A 27,564-nucleotide genomic window follows, 5' to 3' on the forward strand; every position below is an offset into this window, starting at 1 on the left:
TGAATTTCAACTACAAAGACCAGGGAGCGTTTCGAAAGCCTCATAAAGAAGGGCAGTGATTGATAGATGGGTAACAATAAGAAATCAGACATTGAATATATCATTAAGCATGCACAAGTTAATAATTATGCGGTGGATTATGTATTAAACCACCCAGACACATCAAAGATACAGTCGTCCTTCTGAACTGAGTTGCAGGACAGGAATGAAACTGCTCAGGGATGTTACCATGAGGCCATTGAGGATTTTAAAACTGCTACGTAGTTCAATGGCTGGGATGGAACAAACATGAGGATGGATCAACAACATTGTAGTGCCTCCAAAAACATGACCTAAATGACAGAGTGAAAAGAAAAATACAAATATACAGAATACAAATATACCAAGACATGCATATTGTATGTGATACTGCAAAAAAACATGGAAAGGGAATACACTTTTTGTCCTAAATGCAAAGCCCTATGTGTGAGTAACTGCCTCCTTATTTTCAAGCATGGAGGTGGCTGCATAATGGTATGGGTATTCTTGACATCTGCAAAGAGTTTTTCAGGATAAAAGGAAAAGTGATGGCGCTAAGCACAGGCAAAATCCTAGATCAAAATCTGGTTCAGTCTGCTTTCCACCAGACACTGGGAGAGGAATGTATCTTTCAGCAGGACAATAACCTACAACACAAGGCCAAATATACACTGCAGTTGCTTACCAAGAAGACATTGCATGTTCCCAAGTGGCTAAGTTACAGTTTTGACTTCAATCCTGAAAATAGCTGTCTAGCAATGATCCCCAACATCTTGACAGAGCATGAAGTATTTTAAAAAGAATAATAGGAAAATGTTGCACAATCCAGGTGTGGAAAGCTCTTAGAGACTTACCCAAGAAGACTCAAAGCTGTAATCTATGTCAAAGGTGTTTCTAACATGTATTGACTGAGGGAATATGCAACGACTATATATATATATATATATATATATATATATTTATTTTATTTTTATTCATCATAAAAAAAAACTCCAATTTGACATTACAGAGTATTTTGTGTAGATTATTGAGAATAAAACGACAATTTAATTTAATTGATTTTAATCCCACTTTGTAACACAATAAAATGTGAAGAAATCCAAAGGGGTCTGAATCATTTTGCAAGGCGCTGTATGTGTGTGTGTGTGTGTGTAGTTATGTGTGTGTGTTTCTGTGTGTGTCGGATGTGTTTGTTTGTGTGTGTGTGTGTGTGTGTGTGTGTGTGTGTGTGTGTGTGTGTGTGTGTGTGTGTGTGTGTGTGTGTGTGTGTGTGTGTGTGTGTGTGTGTGTGTGTGTGTGTGTGTGTACAAGAAACAATACCCATCTATTCCAATAATTACTTCAACAGTTTTTCACACAGCTTTTTATTAATATCTATCGGTAGTAAAGATGTCATTGAACAAGTCTGTCAAGCTGGTCATGTTGCTCTGGATAATACCTGTCATTATTGTCATTACCCTGATTGTTATTAAAGTCGTTTTTTTATCCAGTGGTAAATATGTCAACCTGTGTAGGCTTGCTGAATTCAAATGATCACGTTTAATTGAGTGGTTGTCAAAAAGACGTAAACAAAATATGTATTTATTTATTTATTTGCCGGGAGCGAGAGCAGTGGTGGAGTGAGCGATTGGCCATCGCCGCATCTCTGATTACAATCAGCTAAAAAGGTGGGATCAGAAGCGAAGCAGAGAGGATTGTGGGATATGCCAGGGGGTACGCAAGTACCCTCACCCGTCACCCCCAGAGTAGGGCCTCCAGGACACGCCGCCACAGACGAAGAAAAAAAAACCACACAATAAAGAAAGAAAGAAAAACCTGGAATGGTTGTGAAAGAAAGAACTAGCAAAAGAAAGAAAGAAACGCTCAGAGAGAAAAAAAAGAGTGAGAGAAGAGCGGGAGAAAAAGAAGAATAAAGAAAGCTATCAGAGCCAGAGGTTTTTAAGCAGGATTTAAGATATGAGATAAGGGCCAGTAGAGAGAGGCTGATCCTGTTGGAGGGAGTATGGGATCCAGTGTGGCAGTATGATAAAGAGCACTAAGCTCAGGGCCCTGCCTGCCTCTCCTCTCCTCCAGCTCCTCAAGCGCTCCTCCTCAGCTGGAGGGGGCAGGTGTTTGCTGGGGTGAGCGCCGGCAGTTCTTGCCTGGGGTGTTAAGCCAGTGGGGACCTGACAACCCGGGGTGTCAGCCTCAGAGCCTCAGCCCTGCTACAGCTCCTCACAATGGAAGAGGGGAAGCCGGGTGGAGCAGTGAGGGAGGGAGAGGGAGATGAAGAGGGAAGGGGGGGGTTGAGTGAATAGGCGTGCATTGTAAATCTTCTCCGTGGCAACCTGCAGCCGTGGAGACGGGGGTGACGAGTGGGTGACGAAGAGAGAAGGGAAGAAAGAGAGAGAGAGAGGGAAAGAGAGAAAGAGAGTGAGACAGAGTGAGTGAGGGAAAAAAAGCCAATGGCGCTGAATGGGAGAGGATTTGCCTCACTCGCTTAATGCACTGCTTATGACAGCTAAAGGGGAGAGCGCAGGAAATTGGTTAGGAGGAATTACCAGTGTTATACAGCTTGCCATCTTACAAATGAATAACGTTTAGCCCCGGCATATAAATTAGTAGATTTTGCTTGGAGAGGGAAAGGGAGAGAGGTAGAGAGCGACAGAGAAAGCAAAGTGTCAGCGGTAGCAATCAGTCGCATGCATGTGCTGTTGGTATGTGTGTATTTTATTGTGTTAGTGTGTTAGTGTGTGTGTGTGTGTGTGTGTGTGTGTGTGTGTGTGTGTGTGTGTGTGTGTGTGTGTGTGTGTGTGTGTGTGTGTGTGTGTGTGTGTGTGTGTGTGTGTGTGTGTGTGTGTATGTGCTCTGTTGGTGTGTGTGTGTGTGTGTTTGTGTGTGCTCTATTGTGTGTGTGTGTGTGTGTGTGTGTGTGTGTGTGTGTGTGTGTGTGTGTGTGTGTGTGTGTGTGTGTGTGTGTGTGTGAGTGAGTGTGTGTGTGTAGGTGCTCTGTTGGTGTGTGTGTGGCTGTGGTGCAAGTGGGTGCTCGTCTCTCTCTCTGTGTGTGCAGCCGTTGAAAATTATGCAAGCAAGTAACAATGAGCAAATTGAACCTCCACAAAACCCAGAGCAAGGTCAGACTGAAAGACAAGGGAGTGGGGTGGTGAGTGGTGGGTGGGAACGAAAAACAGATCATGATAAATTGGCTCACATTTTACAAAATGCTGCCCTTAATGCACCTCTCCCAGCCAAGCCTGCTAGGATAGAACTTTAGGTTCTTTAATACCACGAGCCAGCCATTTGTGATATATGAAAACCAGGCTGTGGCACTAATTGCACAATTACAAAGCGGAAGCAGTGCTGTGGTGATGTGACGATGTGTGGAGCGGATGAGAGAAGAGGAGAGAGGGAAGAGGAGAGAGGGAAGAGAGGAGAGGCTCTGTGTTTTTCTCTTCCAGAAGGGACCAAAGCCAGGAGGGAGGGGGTGTCCCTGCTAGCCTCTCTCTCATTAAACCTTCCGCTATAGGCAGTGGAGGAGAGGAGGGATTTCAACACAGCAGCCACTCTCTCTAGTTAGCCCCCTGCGTTAGCATGGAGAGACTAGCGTATCCACTGTGGTACCCCTGGCACTGGGTTTGCCCTACCTCCCCACTCCTTGCTCTCCCCCTGTCTCCCCCTCCCTCATTCTCCCCCTTCCCCTCATTCTCTCCTCCTCTCCTCGTCTATTACCCAGAGTGCATTGTAGCGGGCTGAAGGACTGGCCTGTGCCCCCTGGTTTTTGGTTTATTGAGTGCCAGGGCAACTGTGCCAGTTCTAGAAACCACAGGGGCCAGGTGAGTCTACAAAGAGAGAAGACAGGGGTGGAGGGAGAGAGAGAGAGAGAGGGATGGATGGATAGAGGGCGAGAGAGGGAAGGTAGGCTTAGGCGTGGATGAAAGGACAATTTATTAGGGGCTGCTCAGGGAGACAGAATATTTTGCCCCAGTGCTTTACTGACTGTCGGGATGAGGAATGGGAGCATATTAGCACATTCACAGGGTAGAGCAGCAACAACCTGCCTGACATAGCACCATCACAGCCAGGAGCCAGCCAAAACACCCTCAGGTCAGGGGGGTCAAGATCAGCCCAGGTCCCCCAGATACCTCTCACTCTCTCTGGGTAACACGCTGACCTCCTGGGCCCTGGGTGGCTCTCCTTGTTGGCTCTATTTCTCTACTGTTGGTCTACTATTTGCGGCGTTCTGTATGTGATTTCAAATAGGTTTCAACCTGCACTGACAGGCTGCTGAGTAACATGGGTTTTGTTTTCTCCATGATGTGTTTGGTGGTGCAACTGTAACTATAAAAAATCATCAAAATAACTAAACGTCGACCAATCGATAACTCAACAATTATTAGATATTGTTGTGGATGTGTATTTTTTTATGAATTTTGATATAAAAAGTCCATTAAATGTTCTCGGCGTAAATGTTTTAGGACGAGCAACATCAATCAAACCACCAGCAATAGGTTTTGGTAATAATCTCCTGGGTACATTTTTATACACAACCATAACTAGGGGATTATGGAATTATACAAACGCTCTACTATTGTTGGCCTGACATCAGTAGAAATGTGTCTGGCAGGCAGAATCGCACCAACACCTGTACACACACACCAGACACCACAGAGACACCTTGATGGTGCCGTCTATCCCCTGATGTCCCCAACATGATCGTGCTGTTGTTGTAAACATGCTCTTAGCAGGTGTTTGCTGTTGGAACTCTCCAGTACTGCTAACTAGAGAGAATGGTCTCATTGTTTTAAAAGTAGTGTACTGCAACAAAGTCCAGCAACAACGCTAATATCGTTCAAATAATATTACATTTGTTTGTGATTCACCGAACACAAAACGAATAAAAAACTGCAGTTGGTCACAAACAAACATCATTATTATAAACACATCTTATCTTACTGGTATGTAAGAGTATTCTCATAGGAAACACAGAACAGTACATTACCGCTTTGCTAAGAATGGGATTCCTTTCTGGGTAGTGTAACGGGGGAAGCAAAGGGAGGAGAAACAAAGAGGTTAAGGCTATAATTGTTGTCCCTCTTAAAGGCATTAAGATAATTTCCCCCCTCCCGCACAAAAACAGATGGCCACAGAAAAAAACAGGAAGCATTTTCCTCAGTTTTCTCCTCTTTCCCGCTCCAGCTGGATTCCCCAGTGTGATTGTTAATGTCTCCACACATCTCAGGTGTAATCTGCCTATCGTCCACTTCCCATTCATCTTTGGGCTCATCCAGCGCTAGCTAGCTAGCTTCTACTGCCGGCATGACCTCTGGTGTATGCACATTCATTTTACCTCAGGATATCAATGGCATCAATTAATAAAAAGTGACTAGGTTTCCAGCAAATGAACACACACTGATAAATGAGGGCCTCGGCTTAATTGCTCGGTAAATTAAGAGCTCAACAATAGTGACAACGATGTGCGGCTGGGTTTAATATTTCAAAACTAATTAAAACCTGTGAATATTCCGCTTACTTAAGAATGCGGTGATGCACACTCACCTTTAGGGGCATTAATGACCACATGATACGCTGGGGTGAGTTTCAAATCACAAGTCAGAGGCCTAACTTGCTTTCCTCAAGCAGCTCAGCCATGCACGCATACACACACACACACACACACGCGCACGCACGCACGCATGCACACACGCACACGCACACACACACACACACACACACACACACACACACACACACACACACACACACACACACACACACACACACACACACACACACACACAGAGGAGCGTTGGCAAATATTTATTCCTTCCTTCCATAGATGAGTGAGGATGGAGAGTAATCCTCCAAGTGTATTTAATAATGTTATGGATTTGTTGTCACCTAATTAGCATGACAACAGAGCACCTTTCACAGGCTAACTCTGCAGCTATAGCCACCGCTGATAGCATCGTTATTATTATTGAGCCGTAATGTAGCGCTGGGGCGAGGGGAAATTGAGCAAGTTAAACCCGTAGAAGGAGCAGAACGAACGTTTCTCGTGATGGATCGCTTTCAGTCATTTGGCTTTATTATGATTGGGCAAGATCAATATTTGAACAGTTCAGTTAGGGCCTTTAGCACAGTACATAACATGGATTATTCATGACCTTTCTCAACGGGCGCTGGACAGAGGGAAGGAGGGAGGGAGAACATTCCTCACGGAGAGGGAACCCTCTGTTGAAGGATTCTATCTGTTCTGGAACGACTGGAACATGAGTAGGTGGTGTAATGGATACAAAGGAACATGAGCGTTCGCTCAGTCTGTGTGTGGCTGTACAGTATAGATGGCTCTGTGTGTGGCTGTACAGTATAGATGGCTCTGTGTGTGGCTGTACAGTATAGATGTCTCTGTGTGTGGCTGTACAGTATAGATGGCTCTGTGTGTGGCTGTACAGTATAGATGGCTCTGTGTGTGGCTGTACAGTATAGATGGCTCTGTGTGTATATACACTTTCTTCCCAGAGTAGGAGGCAAGGCACATAAACACACGTGCTTGTTTACACAGACAGGCCTGCACAGCAGGCAGCATGTACAGTATATACACCTTCCCACCTACCTGCATGTAAATACATGGAAAACTGTTATTTTTACAATTTTCATAATCAGCAGCAGTGACTTGATTGTGATGCCTGGTCCAGAGAGGCTTGTATGTTGAAGAGAGTTATACACTTCACTTCCCATCCAGGGTCAACCACACTGATATGAGCCCTTCATCTCTCTCTCTGGAGAATGATGCACGCATGGTGTCAAGCAGCCGACAGATGGATGCTCCGTGGCAGTGTGTATGTGTGTGTAATGTACTGTATGTTTCACTGGCGTAGAGCTTCTGTGTGTGTGTGTGTGTGTGTGTGTGTGTGTGTGTGTGTGTGTGTGTGTGTGTGTGTGTGTGTGTGTGTGTGTGTGTGTGTGTGTGTGTGTGTGTGTGTGTGTGTGTGTGTGTGTGTGTGTGTGTGTGTGTGTGTGTGTGTTTCACTTCTGACATACTTTCAGGAGGCTTTGAGAGCAGCGCTGGGATTAAATGCTCTGACATATTCATATCTGGTCACACTTTCAGCTGCTACACAGGAAGGTCTGTCACTATTAAAGCCCCAGGAATCTGCTCTGTGCACAGGGAGAGAGAGAGAGAGAGAGAGAGAGAGCAGAGAGAGAGGGAGGGAGAGAGAAAGAAAGAGAGAGAGAGAGAGAGGCAGGCAGAGGATTTCTTTCTTACAAAGCTCCTAACCATCTTTTGAAAAGAAAATCCTTTGTACCCCTCCCCAAACCGGGTGCCCTCCCTCACCTCCTCCGTATTTAAGTCCCCGTGTGGAACGAATGGGGAGCGAGCCCTGGAAAGTTTGTCTCTGGGAGCCAGGTCGCGCTGTAGCTGATTAGATGGGTTTCAGCGGCAGTGTGGGTAATAGGCTCCTCTCTGTGCTCCGCGCCGCCGCCGCTAACCCTCTGCTCCCCTGGCAGCCACTGCGACTGGAATTAATCAGCTCTACTGGGAGCTTCCTCCATCCCCTCTCCGCAGGCGAGACACTCCGGAGTCATTTACCAGCCAATCCCACTGTCAACCTACTGTCATTTAGGCCTTTTCATTATGCTTTCCCCCCTTTCTGTCCCTCTCTGTCTCTCTCTGTCTCTCTTTCTCTCTCCCTAAAAAAAAAACTCAACAAGGAGAGGTTAAAAATGTGAAATGTGAAATGGGTGACATATTAACCTAATGTTGGGTACTTTTTATAGACGGCCATTATTTTTACTACCCCACTTTTGTACAAAACACGGGGACTGAATTTGCGTATATAAAAAAAAATGGAGAGACAGAAAAAGATAGAGGACATGGAGAGAGAGCGAGAGAGAGAGAGAGAGAGAGAGAGAGAGAGAGAGAAGAGAGAGAGAGAGAGAGAGAGAGAGAGAGAGAGAGAGAGAAAGAGAAAAAGAGAGAGAGAAAGAGAGAGAGAGAAAAAGAGACAGAGAGAGAGAGAGAGAGAGAAAAAAGACAGAGAGAGAGAAACAGACAGAGACAGAGAGACAGACAGAGAGAGAGAGAGAGAGAGTAGTTAGGAGATAGAGGAGTGAAGGACAACAGGCTTTTCAGGTGAGTGTTGGTTTTTCCAGTGATTTGGATGCAGGTTGGCTAATGAGCCCACGCCGTGGTGGCAGTGGCTGGTGTGGCGGGATGAGAGTGCGTCACAGCCGCTGTCCTAAATGTGACAATAGGTGGCCAACTTTTATCCTCGCTTATGGAGCCTGGGAGCCATAACTACCAATTACGCTGGCTGGGTCTCCCTGGGGCGCGAGGCCCCCGTATCGGCCTGGCCTGCTACACTAAGCCTGCTTAAGTGACCTATTTTAGGCGCCCAGGCAGTCTGTAAAACACCTCAAAGGTTAGATTATCCTATGATGAAATGCAAGGCCTTTCCAAAGTAAATCACATAGGGAAGAGAGGGAGAGAGGAGAGAGAGAGAGAGAGAGAGAGAGAGAATCCTTACCTTTTCAGCCACCAGGATATAGGACCAGCGCCCATACACCCAGTCTCTCTCTCCCCCCGCTCGGATGATGACCAGGCTAAAAAATATTCATGAGTAAACAAAGGGAGGGATTTAAAACATTGCCAGAGGAAAATAAATATGAATAAAAAAATCATGAATACTGTATGCTCAGGAGAGGAGCCTCCGTCTTGTTGGGCTTGAAAGAGAGATTGCAGTTGGTTGGGCATGATTTAGAATGCTGTTTGTTCTGCTGCTTGCTGTCTTTTTTTATTTTACCTTTATTTAACTAGGCAAGTCAGTTAAGAACAAATTCTTATTTTCAATGACGGCCTAGGAACGGGGGTTAACTGCCTTGTTCAGGGACAGAACAACAGATTTTTACCTTGTCAGCTCAGGGATTCAATCCAGAAACCTTTTGGTTACTAGTCCAACGCTCTAACCACTAGGTTACCTGCCGCCGTCTGAAGGAAGTGACGAACCTCTAAAGAGGAAGTGACACGCGGACCTTTTGGTGACAGTCTGGGGGACTGGGAGAGAAGATGAACAAGGAGAGGAGTTGGGTTATTTTGCCCTTTTGGATATGTTCTATGTTCTAAATATGTAGCTTTTCCCTACGAAATATAAAAACTGTCCCTTTCTGTCAGATTCGCAAATATTTGAGATACATTTGTGACTCTATTCTGTTGTAACATAGCCATAAACAGAGGCTCCACATTAATGGCTGGGGGTGGTGGTAGACTACCAACAACCCCAGTCATTAATGTGAAGCCTCTTTATATGGCTATGTTACAGTGGCGGTCTGTGCCGTTTAAGAGAAGGGAGGGCAACTCTTTTTTTATGGGCATGGCCTTATTTCTATTACAACATATTGGATGACTGTCATTCATATTCCATTCACCCAGTTCAGTGTAACAGTGATAGGTTTAGGCTACTACATGATACTAAAAATGTCCCTGTATCCATCATGAGGTTGCTACAACCTAGCCTACAAATAAAAGTTTACAACGTACTCTAGGTGCACAGGTCGAGAGGATTTTGAGTAATCAAGGTGACAGACAGTGACACATTCATAACCGCCTTGCACACTCTTGCTTGCATCTAGCTGATCTAGGGTGTAATCATTAGTCCAACAATTGCAAACAAGAGTTTCTATTGGACAAATTCAGGTATGTTTATCCCCATTTCAGTCAGTTTGCTTCCATTTAATAATTGTTTTTCAACAGAATCGGCGGAATGAATACACCCCTGATCACAAGCAAACACATTTCACTTTCATAGCAGCCACATACAAACATCATTACTTTCATAGCAGACACATACGAACAGCATGATCCCTTTCATAGCAGTCACATACAAACAGCATGATCCCTTTCATAGCAGCAACATACAAACAGCATGATCCCTTTCATAGCAGTCACATACAAACAGCATAATCACTTTTATAGCAGCCACATACAAACATCATAATCCCTTTCATAGCAGCCACATACAAACATCATGATCCCTTTGACCGTTATATAATTTCTTCTCACATCTACGCGCTCTACTTCTCTCACCTTTTTTTCCCTTAGCTTGTGGACTTCAGTGCACAACACATCAGCTGTCTGTGACCAGGCAAAAAAACCTTTCCAAGCCAAACCTCCATATCATAACCGCTAACCACTACACACAGTCTACATTGTTGTCACCATATTATAACGTCATAGTCAGCATAGCTACTAGAACTAACGCGTTAGTAAACCCACAATCCAATCCATGTGCACAATCACGCAGTACAGTGTACAGTCAGAAAGGAGTTTAGCAGTTACACCGCCGAGCCCCGCTGTCAATAAATTAATAAAACCAAAAGCTTACCTTGACTTGGAAGAGTTCCAGTGTTGGATTGCCATAGCAGCTAGCTAAAATAGCATCCCTTTCTGTTTGAGCCGAGTGTTTGAGTAGGCTAAAGTAGGTAGCTGCATTCACTAGCTAAGTAAGTGAAAGTAAAGTAAAAAAAAAAATATATATATATATATATATATATATATAGCTGCCTCTCTCTTTCACTTCACCTTCATTTTTGAAGAAATAAATTTGTTCCAAACCGTTCAACTATTGTCTTTCTGCTCACCACATTTCATGCACTGCAGTGCTAGCTAGCTGTAGCTCATGCTTTCAGTACCAGATTCATTCTCTGATCCTTTGATTGGGTGGACAAGATGTCAGTTCATGCTGCAAGAGCTCTGTTGGAGGACGTCCATGTCAGGAATGTCCACCAGAGCTGTTGCCAGATAATTTAATGTTAATTTCTCTACCACAAGCTACCTCCAATGTCATTTTACAGAATTTGGCAATACGTCCAACTGGGCTCACAACTCCAGACCATGTGTAACCAGCCCAGGACCTCCACATTCGGCTTCTTCAGCTGCGGGATTGTCTGAGACCAGCCAGCCGGACAGCTGATACAACTGAGGAGTAATACAGCCATTTTTGTGGGAAAAATCTAATTCTGATTGGCAGGGCCTGGCTCCGCAGTGGGTGGGCCTATGCCCTCCCAGGCCCACCCAGGGCTGCGCCCCTGCCCAGTCATGTGAATTCCATAGATTAGGGCCTAATTAATTAATTTCAATTGACTGATTTCCTTATATGAACTGTAACTCAGTAAAATTGTGGTTTATATTTTTGTTCAGTTTATTTAGTATAGTTTCATCTAAAAAGGTTAACTTTTTTAATGTTTTACTATTTACATTTTTCTGAAATTCGCTGAGGAGGATGGTCCTCCCCTTCCTCCCCCGAGGAGCCTCCAGTCTGTAGACTCTCTACCATGCGTGATTGATGATGGCCTCCCGTAATGGTAAAATAAATGTCTCAGCACTAATTTCCCCCTCATTGTTTCTGATGGACTATGCCGTCTCTTTTGGGCATTTGGGAAACTGACATTAAAATATGTCTGTGTGTGAGGCTGAGGCAGTCGGACGATAAGCAGGCTCCACACACTGGACAGCTACTTTGCTGCTCTCCCCTCCCCTCCCTCCCACTGCAGACTGACTCTCCTCTGAGACTTCATCAATTAAGTTAAGAGGACTTTAACAGGAAGTGGTTGTTTGACATGTTGGCATGTTCATAGGGACAACCATAATTGCTCTCCAGTATTTAACAGTAGCTGTAAAACAACCGATCTGATTGGCTGACTGACTGTGACTCTGTCCTGGGACAGTGAGAGACTGTTGTTTGGTCTGGAAAGCAGTGTCGGTTGGTTATAATCCGTGTGAACGAAACTCTGGCTAACAATGCTACTGGGTCTCACCTAACCTTTGGGCCAGGTTGTATACACTCACCTCAGGAGTTCTCAGTGCAGACAGACAGATAAGCTGCATGTCAGAACCCCTCAGACATATTCACTTCTTGGTCACAGTATATCCCTATATATCAGGGTTCTCCAACCTTGTTTCTGGAGAGCTACCCTCCTGTAGGTTTTTCCTCCAACCCCAGTTGTAACTGACCTGATTCAGCTTATCAACCAACGAATTGTTAGAATCAAGTGCAAACCTACAGGACGGTAGCTCTCCAGGAACAGGGTTAGAGAGCCCTGATATATACTAAACAAAGCTGGCCCCACTAGCTTTGATGCCTTCAACCATGACAAGCCCCACTCATAAACACTATGGAAACGTAACACACAGACAGAAGGACATGGCAGTAAACAACAGGAGCTTGACGTGCAGAACAGAACACACACAAGGTTAATCAGTGTTTACTGTATCTAGCTGTCTGAAACAGGAGTAGTATTTCCAGAAAGCCACCTACCGTTTCCATGGCATCAGCTGTTTCAGGCTGGCCTGAGAGCACTTCTCTAATACTCAGTGGTGATACTCCTTTGAGAACTTCACGTCCAACCAGCTCTTGCGATGGATGGTAAACGAACCGGCTGGGTGCGTAACCACGGCAACCCCAATCCAAAACCCAAAGCCCATTAACCCCGACATGTCGGTGTGTCTCCAGCGATCCCCCTCTAACACTGGGCAGGTCGGTCTCTCGCTAGGCCCGGCCACAGCACTGCAGCACGCCACAGGACCTGTGTGTTTGTACTTTGCCCCGCATTTTAAACCCGACAGGAAGCAGTGTCGGCTGGTCCTGGTCGGCCTCAAACCTGGGGAGCCCTGCTCTGAGCCCTGCTTTATAGACCTACACTATATCAATGTTGGTGTTCACCATCTATGTCCTAATTTCTATGCCTGAATCCTGTCATAGAGGGATGACGTCTTGAACGCTGTTTCCTTTCTGTGAAATCGTGCTGCCTTTGTGAACGCAGGAGATAATGACACATTGTCCACAATGTAAACAAGCTGAAGCTGAGATGCATTTGAAAAATGCAGGTCACTCGTGACTGAAATTATGCTGCTGAAATGTATTCTCTGGGGGCTTTGTGATAACCAAGACATTCTATAACCCAGAGACCCCCAATTAGAGTAGCGGTGGGGGTAGTGGGGTAGAGAAGGGAAGCAAATGCTATTGCTTTGACCTGCGCATGTTCCTTGGAGCTGCACTGGAGAGGGGAGATGTGGAGGCAGGATAAGGCAGAGAGAAAACAGGCCGTGCAGAATGGCCAGAGGCTCCCGGTGCCTCTCTATCAATGCAAAACAGACTACTTCCCTGGGCAAAGAGGACATCTCACTTTTTATAAGCCCTCACTTTTTTTTTAAGGGTACATTTATTTTGAAAGCGCATGCAGGGGGAAGAGAGAGAGTGAGGGAGAGAGAGAGAGAGAGAGAGAGAGAGAGAGAGAGAGAGAGAGAGAGAGAGAGAGAGAGAGAGAGAGAGAGAGAGAGAGAGAGAGAAAGAGAGAGGAAGAAAAACAAAGAAAATAAGATGAAAAGCATCTTTAGCATGCCGGAAACATCTGGTTTCATATTCGGAGACCAAAAAGGAAATTGCGAAAAGACAAAAACTCTTCTGTTTTGATTTATTGTATTATTTGAGGGCTCTGCAATGCCAGTCATGCAGTTCACATTTGCGGTCGTAAATACGGGGCCGAAGCACGGTGACAGGGCATTAGGGAAGTCTCCTCCTGGACCAGAGCTGATTGATAACGTCTATAATAACATCCACTACTGCTGTGTTCTGTCCTAAATTACACAACACTGAAGGGCTATTGTTAATTGAATGAATGGATTGGGAGAGAGAAAGATTGGAGATAGAGAAAGAGAGGGAAGGATGGAGGGAGAGAGAGGGAATGATGGAGAGAGAGAGTGAGATAGACAGATAGAGACAAAACAGGGAGAGAAAAATAGAGAGATAGAAATGAATTATGAACACAGTGCCCTCCACCTCAGCACTGCATCCCATGTGTCACTGTCAGCCATGCATACCTCTGTCAGCCATGGGTTTCTCTGTCAGCCATGCACCTCTCTGTCAACCATGCACCTCTCTGTCAGCCATGTGTCTCTCTGTCAGCCATGCACCTCTCTGTCAGCCATGCACCTCTCTGTCAGCCATGCACCTCTCTGTCAGCCATGTGTCCCTCTGTCAGCCATGCACCTCTCTGTCAGCCATGCGTCTCTTTGTCAGCCATGCACCTCTCTGTCAGCCATGCACCTCTCTGTCAGCCATGCATTCCTCTGTCAGCCATGCGTCTCTCTGTCAGCCATGCACCTCTCTGTCAGCCATGCACCTCTCTGTCAGCCATGCACCTCTCTGTCAGCCGTGTGTCTCTCTGTCAGCCATGCACCTCTCTGTCAGCCATGCGTCTCTCTGTCAGCCATGCACCTCTCTGTCAGCCATGCATCTCTCTGTCAGCCATGCACCTCTCTGTCAGCCATGCACCTCTCTGTCAGCCGTGTGTCTCTCTGTCAGCCATGCACCTCTCTGTCAGCCATGCACCTCTCTGTCAGCCATGCACCTCTCTGTCAGCCATGCATCCCTCTGTCAGCCATGCATCCCTCTGTCAGCCATGCGTCTCTCTGTCAGCCATGTGTTTGTCTGTCAGCCGTGTGTCTCTCTGTCAGCCATGCACCTCTCTGTCAGCCATGCACCTCTCTGTCAGCCATGCATCCCTCTGTCAGCCATGCGTCTCTCTGTCAGCCATGCACCTCTCTGTCAGCCATGCACCTCTCTGTCAGCCATGCGTCTCTCTGTCAGCCATGCATCCCTCTGTCAGCCATGCGTCTCTCTGTCAGCCATGCACCTCTCTGTCAGCCATGCATCCCTCTGTCAGCCATGCGTCTCTCTGTCAGCCATGCAGCTCTCTGTCAGCCATGCACCTCTCTGTCAGCCATGCACCCCTCTGTTAGCCATGCACCTCTCTGTCAGCCATGCACCTCTCTGTCAGCCATGCATCCCTCTGTCAGCCATGCGTCTCTCTGTCAGCCATGTGTTTGTCTGTCAGCCGTGTGTCTCTCTGTCAGCCATGCACCTCTCTGTCAGTCATGCACCTCTCTGTCAGCCATGCACCTCTCTGTCTGCCATGCACCTCTCTGTCAGCCATGCATCCCTCTTTCAGCCATGCATTTCCCTCTGTGCCCTAACTCCTTAAGTAGCAGTGTAAATCTGGAGCAGACTGAAGGGACGGCCAGTCACTAAGAGTTACTGCACCTGGCCATGTTGTGGGCACTGCCCACCCTCTCTCATCGCTCCATATTGGCATCAGTGACATATCAGGGACTATGGCTAGTCTGGCTCACCCTTATGGCTAATGGCCAATAGCTCAATTATGGCTCACCATTCTTAGTTATTGTCAGAGCAATATGTTGTTTGTTCTGATATTTCTTCATTTCCTGGAGGATGTTTCCCATTGTTTTGTGTTGCTAGCTATTATCACTGCACTGCTGGAAACACAAGCATTTCACTGCACCTGCGATAACACAAGGGGTGTTGAAAATTGACTAATGCTGACTACCACACCGCACTGGATTCCACTGGGAAAGATGGCAGCATGTTTTCCTTTATCTTAGTTTGTAGGAAGTCACCCAGCCCCACAGCAGAGACGTGTGTGTCATTATGTTGCTGTCTGTCCCTAGTCTGTACACTGAGAAAACTGATGGGACATTACGCCAGAAAGGCACTGCAACAAAACCTACAAATCCATGTGTACCGTATGAGTGCAAATGAAACCTGTGTCAACAGATGGGGAGAGGGAGGTTAGAGCTCCTAGCATCTGTTGTCTATCTCCTCCTCCTCTATCTCCTCCTCGTCTATCTCCTTCGTGGAGAAGAGTTAAGATTTACAACGGAGGAAGCCTTGGAAACAGAGCTCTCGGAGCTCCTAACATCTGGCTGGTGCGTGCTGCCGGAACGGTGGTGGCGGTCGGTAACAGTCGGTGTCGGTTGGAGGCCGTGACAGTGGAGTAAAAGTGTTAGCCTGGGGCCTGTGTAGAGTGACTGATGGACAGGTGGATCTCCCCAGGGATCCAGGGCTGGACCAGGGTGTGAAGAGACATAGTGGAGCAGAAAATAGAAGCTGAGCAGCTTGACTAGCCTCATCTGGGGTCTCCAGGGCCACCGCTCTATTCCCCTCAGCTTCTAAACTCATTTCTTTCATTAGAACGAGATTTGGAACGAGCTGGTTGGGGACGGCGGAAACGGTATAGACGGGAACAACAGAGACAGAATCAATCAGAAGGGACAGTCGGAGGAGGGACGGGGAAGGGTGACACCTCTACCACGGAACACACATCGTAATTGTCATGATCATTTACGGCCGAAAGAGGCCAGATAACGTACACAGACATTAGGAGATGCTACAGCCCAGTACTGTAGTCCTCTGTCATATAGGTTGATGGGAGAGCGATACAAATACGTCCCTCTCTACTTCCCACCAGCCTTAAAAAACGACTCGTGTCATTGACCAATTCAGCACTCCACACACTCCACACCTAATGAACAGAATGCTGTACGCTCACCTTCAAAATCCCTCGCCCATTTTTAGCACACGGGTCCGTCCAAAAACGATGCATATGTATGAGCTACATATGGACAGTGGGAGGAGATGCAGGAGACAGGATCCCTGCAGTCCACATCTAAATAGTGAGTTTGACCCATTTTGTATATTTAATCCATCCTGCTCAACGTTCCCAGTGCCCAGACAGCCATACGGTATTTGCCATTCCCGCAACACGCTCATTTGTTTCTGGTGGCACAGGGCCCCCTGTATCCTAATGAGCCTCCCACTTCTCCTCTGTACAGTTTAATGTCTCTTTTTCCTTTTGGGTTTGAAAGATTTACAGAGTTAATTACCTTGGGGTATTTCATTAAAACATTGACTAGAGTTCCGCACATCGATTGCTGTCGTTGTTATACACCTCCACTTTAAGAACATTCGGAAATGAATACCTTTCCCTTGGAGCAATCTGAACAGAAGAAAGGCAAATTCTCCATAAAACTAAACCTGCAAAATATATCTTAACACAGAGACACTGTGAGAGAGTGAGGGATGAGGCCTGGTGCTGTGGAGAGAGAGAGAGAGAGAGAGAGAGAGAGAGAGAGAGAGAGAGAGAGAGAGAGAGAAAGAAAGAAAGAAAGAAAGAGAGAAGAGAGAGAGAACATTATTGGTGAAGGGTGAACAGCCAGAGAAGGGTCAACTCCAAACCCCTTCAGAGAGAGAGAGAGAGAGAGAGAGAGAGAGAGAGAGAGAGAGAGAGAGAGAGCTGCAGAGTGTGTTTGCGTTCCAGGAGAGCAGAGAGATCGTTGGGCTCCCCAGGGCTCCAGGCTCACAGTAGCTTCAGCCTCCAGGCTGTTTGATGTTGAGCTGGAGGATGAGCACCCAGGCAGAGTTCAGCCAGTCATCAAACAGCACTGGGCTGAGGGGCAAGGCCGTAGCCCTAATCAAACACTACACAGCTAGGAGCACAACATGGGAACAACCCTAATTATAGTAACCTTCAATGAGGAAGGAGAACGCTATTGTTGGCATTGTTTCCATGGGTTGGGTTTGTAGGTTGGGTTAGTGGTGTGTTGTGTTCATTAGGTGAAGGAGAAATTACTAGGGTACGATTCAGAGTCGTCAAAGATCTGGTCTGGGGCCAGCATACTGCTGGACCATTCAGAGAGGCCCCATCCCTACCCTCCTCTGTGTGTGTGTGTGTGTGTGTGTGTGTGTGTGTGTGTGTGTGTGTGTGTGTGTGTGTGTGTGTGTGTGTGTGTGTGTGTGTGTGTGTGTGTGTGTGTGTGTGTAAGAAAGAGAGAGTAACAAGCGGCCTGTCCTTGGAGAGAAGTGGAACGCTCGATTTTCTGTTTTCTGCCATTTGTCATCGGCAGGCTAAGAGAGATCAACAGTCCTCTACACACAGATCAATATTCTCTTAACCCACACCTAATCTGGAGAGAGTTTCCTGCAATTTCACCTTCCCTCGCTCCTCTCCTCCTCCTCCCTCCATCCCCCTCTCTGCCTCCCCTGCCACCATCCACTTTCTATCCACTTTTATTTTCCCTGTTCTCTCGTTTTCGCCAATCATTTTGGGCTGACGAGCAACAGCCATTTTTCACGCGGCGGTCGGAGCCAGGTGACAAAGAAGGGAATGATGTTTCCTGACGTGGAGGATGATGGATACGATGTACTACTGAGTGGGGAGACTCGCAGCCGGGCCCCGATGTCGGAAGATAGAGTAGCTGCCTAATCGCCCACATGACATCGCAAATTGCCCCTGCTCGTCCCCCCTCTCTCCCCCTCCTGAGTCTCCACCACAACCGTCGTCTCCCAATCCACTTCTTCAGTCTAGAGCAGATGTCTTCCAGCAGAACGGTTCTGTGGCCTGGGACCCCAATAGAACTCCATCACAGTCCTCCCTCCTCTCTGTCAGCTGTTTAGAGGACAGAAAACCAGGAAGTAGACAGCAGAGAGCATCTGTCTGATACCTAACCACAAGGCCTCCTCCTAATCCTAACCCATCCTTCAATCTCAACACCAAACCCAGTTTATAGACGACACAGTTAAACCAGTGGGATCTCTCCTGTCCTTGTTTCTGTCGTCATGTTGTTTTCTGAGACCTCGCTCCGTCTTCCCGACAAGGAAGGTCAGGAAACAACCACATATCTGCATTTGTCTGACGTTTACGCTCGACCAGCTGTGATACTTTCTTATCTTCTCTCTACGTCCTCCAACATCGGTCTCAAGCAGCCACAGAGTGGTAGGAGGGCTCTAAGACAGACAGGGGCTTTCATGGCTGTGGTCTCAAGTGAAGGGCTTCTTCCAGTGACAGACATCAGAGCTCAAAGACAAAGCCTGCTAGTGTACCGTCCAGGGCTGTACTCAGGGTGAGAGACACACACACGTGCACGTAACACACACACACACACATACTGTACACAGAAACATTAAAAGGAAGCATGGGATCCAGTTACTCACTCACTCACACACACACACACACACACACACACACACACACACACACACACACACACACACACACACACACACACACACACACACACACACACACACACACACAATAGTTGCTTTCTTTGACAGGCTAGCATAACAACAGGCTATCCTGGTGTTCTTTGCCCAGATGCTCCAGACACGCACTGCTTACAGGATGATGTCACAAATTAGATGTTGATAGCAGTGTGTGTGTGTGTGTGTGTGTGTGTGTGTGTGTGTGTGTGTGTGTGTGTGTGTGTGTGTGTGTGTGTGTGTGTGTGTGTGTGTGTGTGTGTGTGTGTGTGTGTGTCCACTGTCTGTCTTTCCATTCTGCAAGGCTGCATAAGCCAGACACTATTCAGTGTCTGAAGATGATTTACTGTATCTTAGATATACCACCAGCCGAGGAGAAAACAAATAGCGAGATCAAAATGGCTGCTGTTTATTTGACTGTATTATTTCAAGGAACCCCCATGCATTTCCCTCTTACTGTACTTCAATGAATGGCTGTGTAGGAATCCCCTATCTGGCAGGATGACTTTACCAGACAGTCTGTACCATGCGATACGAATGAAAATAGCAGCAGAAAAAGCATTTGTCTTTCCTGAGCGAGACATCTGTTAAGCATTTTAATGGGGATCAATGGAGGAGCAGAGACAGGAGCTTTGGGGTTGATTGGCTGAAAAGCAGAGAGATCACAGATATATCTACCCATACTGCCTGCACTGCTGTTTACAGCCAACACAAGCTGCCATACTGTACGCGTGTGTGTGTGTGTGTGTGTGTGTGTGTGTGTGTGTGTGTGTGTGTGTGTGTGTGTGTGTGTGTGTGTGTGTGTGTGTGTGTGTGTGTGTGTGTGTGTGTGTGTGTGTGTGTGTGTGTTTACATGTTTGGATGTGTGTCTGTCTGTCTTCTTCTCCTGACACATGGCCAACACTGCTACCCAGGAGTCCTCTCATATACACTGTAGTGGAACAGAAAGGGTTAAGGCGATGTTTCCTAGCCTGCCAAATGAATCAGGTTAATATTAGCCAAAGCGAATGTCATCATTGGCACTTCTCTCTCCCCTCCCATCCCCCTCTCCCCCACCCTCATCTCTTTCTCCCTCCTCTCTCCCCCCGTTCTCTGTCTCTCCCTCTTCCCTCCCATCTCGCTCTCTCTCTCTCCTCTCTCTCTTCCTCCTCCTTCCTCTCCTTCCCCCTCTCCCTCTCTCCTTGCTGTGCTTGGGTTTCTGGGGCTCAGGCGGTAATGAGGGGATGTTATGCAGTGCCATAAACGGAGAGGAGCGCTGTCAGTATGCATAAAGGATGAGACAGGGAAGATAGTGGAGGGGTCAGTGGGGAGAGAGAGAGAGGAGAAATTGAGAGAGAGAGAGAGAAACTGAGACCAGAGAGAGGGAGAGAGAGATAGAAAGTGAAAGCAGAGAGAAAGAGAAAGTGAGAGAAGAGAGTGAGCACTCATAAGGATGAGAGAGAGACAGGCCAGTGACAAACAGCTCTTCTCTCTATGCCCCCTTACAGGTGCCAATGCAGTGAGTGCAGCGCCCCCTATGCCTGGCTCTGTGTAACAGCTGATAGGAAACACATCAGCGATGTTATTGACTGTGGTCATAGGGGAACTAGCAGGTGGACTCATGCCGCGTTCATGTGCTAGTCGGAACTAGGAAACACTGACATTTCCGACTTGCTAACTGGTTGTAGTTATACAATTACCGCATTCAACCAGCTAGCAAGTCGGAAATTTCGGAGTTTCCTAGCATGTGAATACGGAATGACACGGGTATAATAACATGTAAACAATACTCGTACTAATGCATAAACAACTACTTCTGTAGCTAAAGTACTTCTAGCCTACTACTACTGCTCCTGTTTCTTCTTCTAGTACTTCTACCTCTACTACTACTACTAGCAGACTACTACTGCTACTGCTACTGCTACTACTACTACTACCACCATGCTGCTACTACTTCTACTACTACTACTAGCAGACTACTACTGCTACTACTACTACTATTACTACTACTACTACCATGCTGCTACTACTTCTACTACTACTACTAGCAGACTGCTACTACTACTACTACTACTACTACTACAAACATGAAACTACTACTACTACTAATACCACTACAACTGCTATTACTACTGTTGCTACTACTAATACTAGCATGCTACTACTGCTAGCATACTACTACTACTACTACTACTACTACTACTAGCATGCTACTACTGCTACTAGCATGAAACTACTGCTGCTACTACTACTGATACTACTACTACCAGCAGACTACTACTGTTACTACTACTACTACTACTACTACTGTTACTACTACTAACGTGCTACTTCTACTACTACTACTACTACTAATGTGTACTACTACTACTAGCAGACTACTACTGCTACTACTACTACCAGCAGACTACTACTGTTACTACTACTACCACTACTACTACTGTTACTACTACTAACGTGCTACTACTACTACTACTACTACTACTAACGTGCTACTACTACTACTATTAACGTGCTACTACTACTAGCAGAATACTACTGTTACTACTACTACTACTACTACTAACATGCTACTACTACTACTAGCAGACTACTACTGTTACTACTACTACTAGCAGACTACTACTACTACTACTAGCACTACTACTAGCTTACTGCTACTGCTACTACTAGCTTACTACTATTGCTGCTGCTACTACAACTACTAGCACAATTATACTGCTCTTACTACTACTACTACTACTACTACTACTACCACAATTATGCTGCTCTTACTACTACTACTACAACTACTACTACTACTAGCACAATTATACTGCTCTTACTACCACTACTACTACTACTTGCACAATTATACTGCTCTAACTACTACTACTACTACTACTACTACTAGCACAATTATACTGCTCTTACTACTACTACTACTACTACTAGCACAATTATACTGCTCTAACTACTACTACTACTACTACTACTACTAGCACAATTATACTGCTCTAACTACTACTACTACTACTACTACTACTACTACTACTAGCACAATTATACTGCTCTTACTACTACTACTACTACTACTAGCACAATTATACTGCTCTAACTACTACTACTACTACTACTACTAGCACAATTATACTGCTCTAACTACTACTACTACTACTACTACTAGCACAATTATACTGCTCTTACTACTACTACTACTACTACTACTAGCATGCTACTACTATTACTACTACTATTACTTCTAGTGCTACTACTTCTACTACTACTACTTCTACTACTACTACTTCTAGTGCTTTAGATGTACTCGGTAGTAAACAACAAATAGGTAAGCCTCCTTTCTTCTCTTGACATGAAAGGGCTGCTATCTTGCCTCTGTGTTAATCGATGACTGAAATAAATTCACTTGTGCTTCAGAGGAATTAGAAGGAACACACGCATGCGCACACACACACACAAACACACACACAAACACGCACACACACACACACACACACACACACACACACACACACACACACACACACACACACACACACACACACACACACACACACACACACACACACACACACACACACACACACACACACACACACACACACACACACACACACACACACAAACACGCACACACACACACACACACACACACACACACACACACACACACACACACACACACACACACACACACACACACACACACACACACAGGGAAAAAAAGGCAGAAAGAGATTTTTATATCATTAGCTGTCATGTTTCACGGTAGGTAACACTCACCGTGTAGCAGATACACAGCTCACTGCCGGGCATCAGAGTCTGGAGGCAGGTGTGTGTGGTTGTGTGTGTGTGTGTGTGTGTGTGTGTGTGTGTGTGTGTGTGTGTGTGTGTGTGTGTGTAGATGCACGTTGAGTGTGTGAGTGGATTACACAGGGTTCAGGTTGTGTATGGGGGAAGTGTGGCACTAACACGGTTCTGTAATGGGATTTCTCTGTCCCCCTACTCACTCTTAGACACACACACACATAAGCACACGCACACACACCACAAACAAGCAGGTTAGCGGTAACAAAGCTGAACACACATACTGCCTTATGGTAAGAGGTAAGCTGGGGAGCTCCATCTCCCAGTTAAAGACATATCCCCTTACCACTCTGCAGCATAAAAGGCAGGAGAGAGGGGGAGAGAGGAAGAGAGAGCCAGGGATCAGTCCCATTAGGTAGGGATAAGACACACAGTGGTAAAGCTGGACGATGAGGGATAGCAGCTACAAAGGACCATCTATCTCTGTGTAACCGTTTCTAAAAGGCGAACTGTTTCAACTTGTATTGAAGCAGTATAGAGTTCTAAGTGTAGTGAGGATATGACTTCCTAAGACTGGACATAAAGTTGCTATACCTGTGTTATAATGCCCTGCCACTGTACCACTGTCAATACTGTAGTAACAACATTGTATCAAGTAGAGTGATACATGGTAATGCAGTCATTTAGTTGAGTGGTTAGTGGAAGGAGTGGTCAACTGCAGAGCATCAGAGGGCTGTGTTTAACTCCCCAGGCATGCAGGATGGAAACCACTTCATTAGCCTGCATTCGCCTAGTTTCAGGTGCTGCTGAGATCCAGGTGCTCGCTCTCTCTCTCTCTCTCTCTCTCTCTCTCTCTCTCTCTCTCTCTCTCTCTCTTCCTCTCTCTCCCTCTCTTCCTCTCTCTCTCTCTTCCTCTCTCTCTCTCTCTCTCTCTCTCTCTCTCTCTCTCTCTCTCTCTCTCTCTGTCTCCAGTGGAAGACATGCACCTGGGGGAAACACAGGAAAGACACGATCAGGTTGTAAATGGCCCACACCTGAAGAGAGTATCATGTATATATTTACATTTGGAAACGCCAGGCTAAATGAAAACAAATAGTCTGTCCTGTACACATGCACAATGGAACACTTGTCTTATACAGTGGGCATTGCAGCGCCTAACATGCAATGGGTTGTGGGAAATAACTATGTCTGTTTCGCCTTGTCTGACCCCGGTGATCTTAAAGGGATCGTTTACTTCCATCTTAAAGAGATAATTCACCTCTGTAAGAGTACATGAATGTTTCTTACGCTATTGGTTAATGCTAGCCAATGTCCTTCTGAATTACTCAAAGGACATTGTGCAATCAACTTTGAATATGCTTCAATCCAGGTTTTATTGTGACCGACCTCCAACAGAAAGCTGTAGCATGTGCTTGAATATTAGTCACGCCAATGACTATGATATTGGCCCAATTTAATCACAACTGTGTTATTCAAATGTTCAACAGAGAGTCTGTATACATTTTCAAAAACAAACAATATTTCAGTTCCGCATTGAGAGGTGAGAAATCCCTCTGCCGGGAAAAACGGAACCCAACTCCTTAACACAAACACAGGTTCTGAGGTTCCCCTCTATCCCGTTCCCTCTCTCCCTCCCTCCTCTTACTTTAAAACCAATAACTCAAGCAGGGCTGCCATCCAGATTTTCATCTTTATTTTCTCAAAAAGAGAAGCAGAGGAAAAGTAAGCAAGGACATTCTTTGGGCTCAGCAGTAGAGGAAGACTGTCCCCCTGTCCTGGAGCCAAGACCAGGCCAAATAAAATAGCTGCGCTGCACTCGGAAATGACTAGCCAAACAGAAACAGCCATGAATCTGGGCTCCATGAATGTAAGGATTTCTCCATCCCGTCCCCAGCGTCCAGAATGATTATAGAGCCCTTTTGTAGTTTAAGGACATTTCCCAAATGGCTTTTGCAGTGATGTGAATCAAAGACGATAGCTGTGACATACCGATACTGATACCAATACTGTTAATCTACTATTAGTTTTGCTTTCACAAACACTCCCAATCATATTCAGAATCTATATTGTATTTTCTATTTCCATCTTTATGCATTCTAAGGGTTTACCGTATCCTATGAACATGAACCATCGTTTGTTTACTAAACATATCCATACATAACCATACCTTTGAATGTCTAGAGATATTTTATGTACCTTCGTTTTTTGTAAATTAAACTATATTATACAACTAAATGCGATATTAAATGATGTATATTTCTTCCCCTCTGTCTCTCCCATGTCCCTCTCTCCCTGTCTCTCTCTCCCAATCTCTCTCTCTCCCATGTCCCTCTCTCCCTGTCTCTCTTTCCATGTCTCTCCCTTCCTGTCTCTCTCTCACTGTCTCTCTCTCCCATGTCCCTCTCTCCCTGTCTCTCTCTCCCGGTCTCTCTCTTCCTATCTCTCTCTCCCATGTCCATCTGTCCCTGTCTCTGTCTCCCATGTCCCTCTCTCCCTGTCTCTCTTTCCATGTCTCTCCCTTCCTGTCTCTCTCTCACTGTCTCTCTCTCCCATGTCCCTCTCTCCCTGTCTCTCTCTCCCGGTCTCTCTCTTCCTATCTCTCTCTCCCATGTCCATCTGTCCCTGTCTCTGTCTCCCATGTCCCTCCCTCCCTGTCTCTCTCTCCATGTCTCTCCCTTCCTGTCTCTCTCTCACTGTCTCTCTCTCCCATGTCCCTCTCTCCCTGTCTCTCTCTCCCGGTCTCTCTCTTCCTATCTCTCTCTCCCATGTCCATCTCTCCCTGTCTCTCTCACCCATGTCCCTCTCTCCATGTCCGTCTCTCCCTGTCTCTCCTCCCTGTCTCCCTCCCATGTCCCTCTCTCCCTGTCTCTCTCACTCACTGTCTCTCTCTCCCTGTTTTTCTTTCCCATGTCCATCTCTCCCTGTCCCTCTCTCCATGTCCGTCTCTCTCTCCCTGTCTCTCTCTCTCTCCCTGTCAGTCTCTCCGACCTCTGTTGGCGACTGACTGAGACTGTGTGGAGGTGGTGGTGTTTGCATAGCTAGCCACAGAGGAGGAGAGCCAAAGATGACACCAACCACCGTGGAAATACAGAAGTGGGTGGTAATCACACTGAAGAGGAGGCAGAGGAGAACACAACACTGCCATACAGCTATTTAATAGAGATTTTTTAACGAGTCTATGACAAAAGAATTACACTATTTCATTATGTATTATCATTATGAATCTGTGTCTTTTACTGTGTGGGGTATTCTGTTGCGTTAAACTATAATGACGACGTACAGTAAAGGTTCCACAGATTGCTTGTATGATGACTTGAACATACTGAGTTACGCCCCACATTCTACTATAGAAACATATCACATTATAAAATCAGAGTGCATCGAATGAATCCAGCTTATTTGATATCTATGAAGTAAAAGGGCAACATAAATAAATAGCATTGTGGGGGTTATGAGCGATCCTGCGTCCCTGTGAGAAGACGTGTCTGTGGGGTGTTAGCGGTGCTGGTATACAGTAGGTGTTGGGCCTGGAGCCAGTGGCAGGAGGTCGTGACAGCCATGCGCTGGCTGGGAAATCAGAGAGTGACTGACGCATTAGTTAGTGGAATTATCTGGATCACTCTGGCAACAGCTAAGGGTACAAGAGCTGCACCGCCAGGATTAGGTAATGGTATTATCAGCATGATTGTAGAATTAACACGGATAATTCCACGGATTCAGCACAAAGAATGGCCATAAAATCAGGGCATTATCCTCCGAGATGAGATCCTGATATAGAAGAAATGAAAATGGGGAGGAAGGGAAAACTCTGTGGTAAAGCTTCGAATTATAAATCATCCTGTGTGTGTTTATTCCTCAGTAAACACATCTTAAATGACCCACGACTTTACGCCTGTCTTTTTTCTGCTTTTCCCACCACACTGTTCTCAAAAAGAACAACATGCAGCTTTTGAATTATAGAGAAACTAAAGGAGATTAGAAACGTGGTTCCTTGCCACAGAGAGTCTAAAGAGTTGTCTACTTTGATCTGTGAGCAGTGTTCACCCATACAGTGCCATCAGAAAGTATTCAGACCCCTTGACTTTTTCCACATTTTATTACACTACAGCCGTATTCTAAAATGGATTCCATAAATAAAAATCCTCAGCAAACTACACACAATATCCCATAATGACAAAGTGTAAACAGGTTTTTGGAGAATTTTGCAAATGTAAAAACAAAACATCAATATCTTACTTACATACGTTTTCAGACACTTTGTTATGAGACTCGAAATTGAGCTTGATTGGAGTCCACCTGTGGTAAATGCAACTGATTGGACATGATCTATATAAGGTCCCACAGTTGGCAGTGCATGTCAGAGGAAAATCCAAGGGTCGAAGGAATTGTCCATAGAGCTCAGAGACCGGCTTGTGTCGAGGCACAGATCTGGGGAAGGGAACCAAAACATTTCTGCAGCATTGAAGGTCCCCAAGAACACATTGGCCTCCATCATTCTTAAATGGAAGCAGTTTGGAATGACAAAGACTTCCTAGAGCTGTCTGCACAGCCAAACTGAACAATCGGAGGAGAAGGGCCTTGGTCAGGGAGGTGACCACAAACCCGATGGTCACTCTGACAGAGCTCTAGAGTTCCTCTGTGGAGATGGGAGAACCTTCCAAAGGGACAACCATCTCTGCAGCACTCCACCAATCAGGCTTTTATGGTAGAGTGGCCAGACAGAAGCCACTCCTCAGTAAAAGGCACATGACAGCCTGCTTGGAGTTTTCCAAAAGGCACCTAAAGGACTCAGACCATGAGAAACAAGATGCTCTGGTCTGATGAAACCAAGATTGAACACTTTGGCCTGAATGCCAAGCATCACGTCTGGAGGAAACCTGGCATCATCCCT

This window comes from Salmo salar, chromosome ssa17 (genome assembly GCF_905237065.1).
Source record: "Salmo salar chromosome ssa17, Ssal_v3.1, whole genome shotgun sequence".
Classification (NCBI taxonomy): Eukaryota; Metazoa; Chordata; class Actinopteri; order Salmoniformes; family Salmonidae; genus Salmo; species Salmo salar.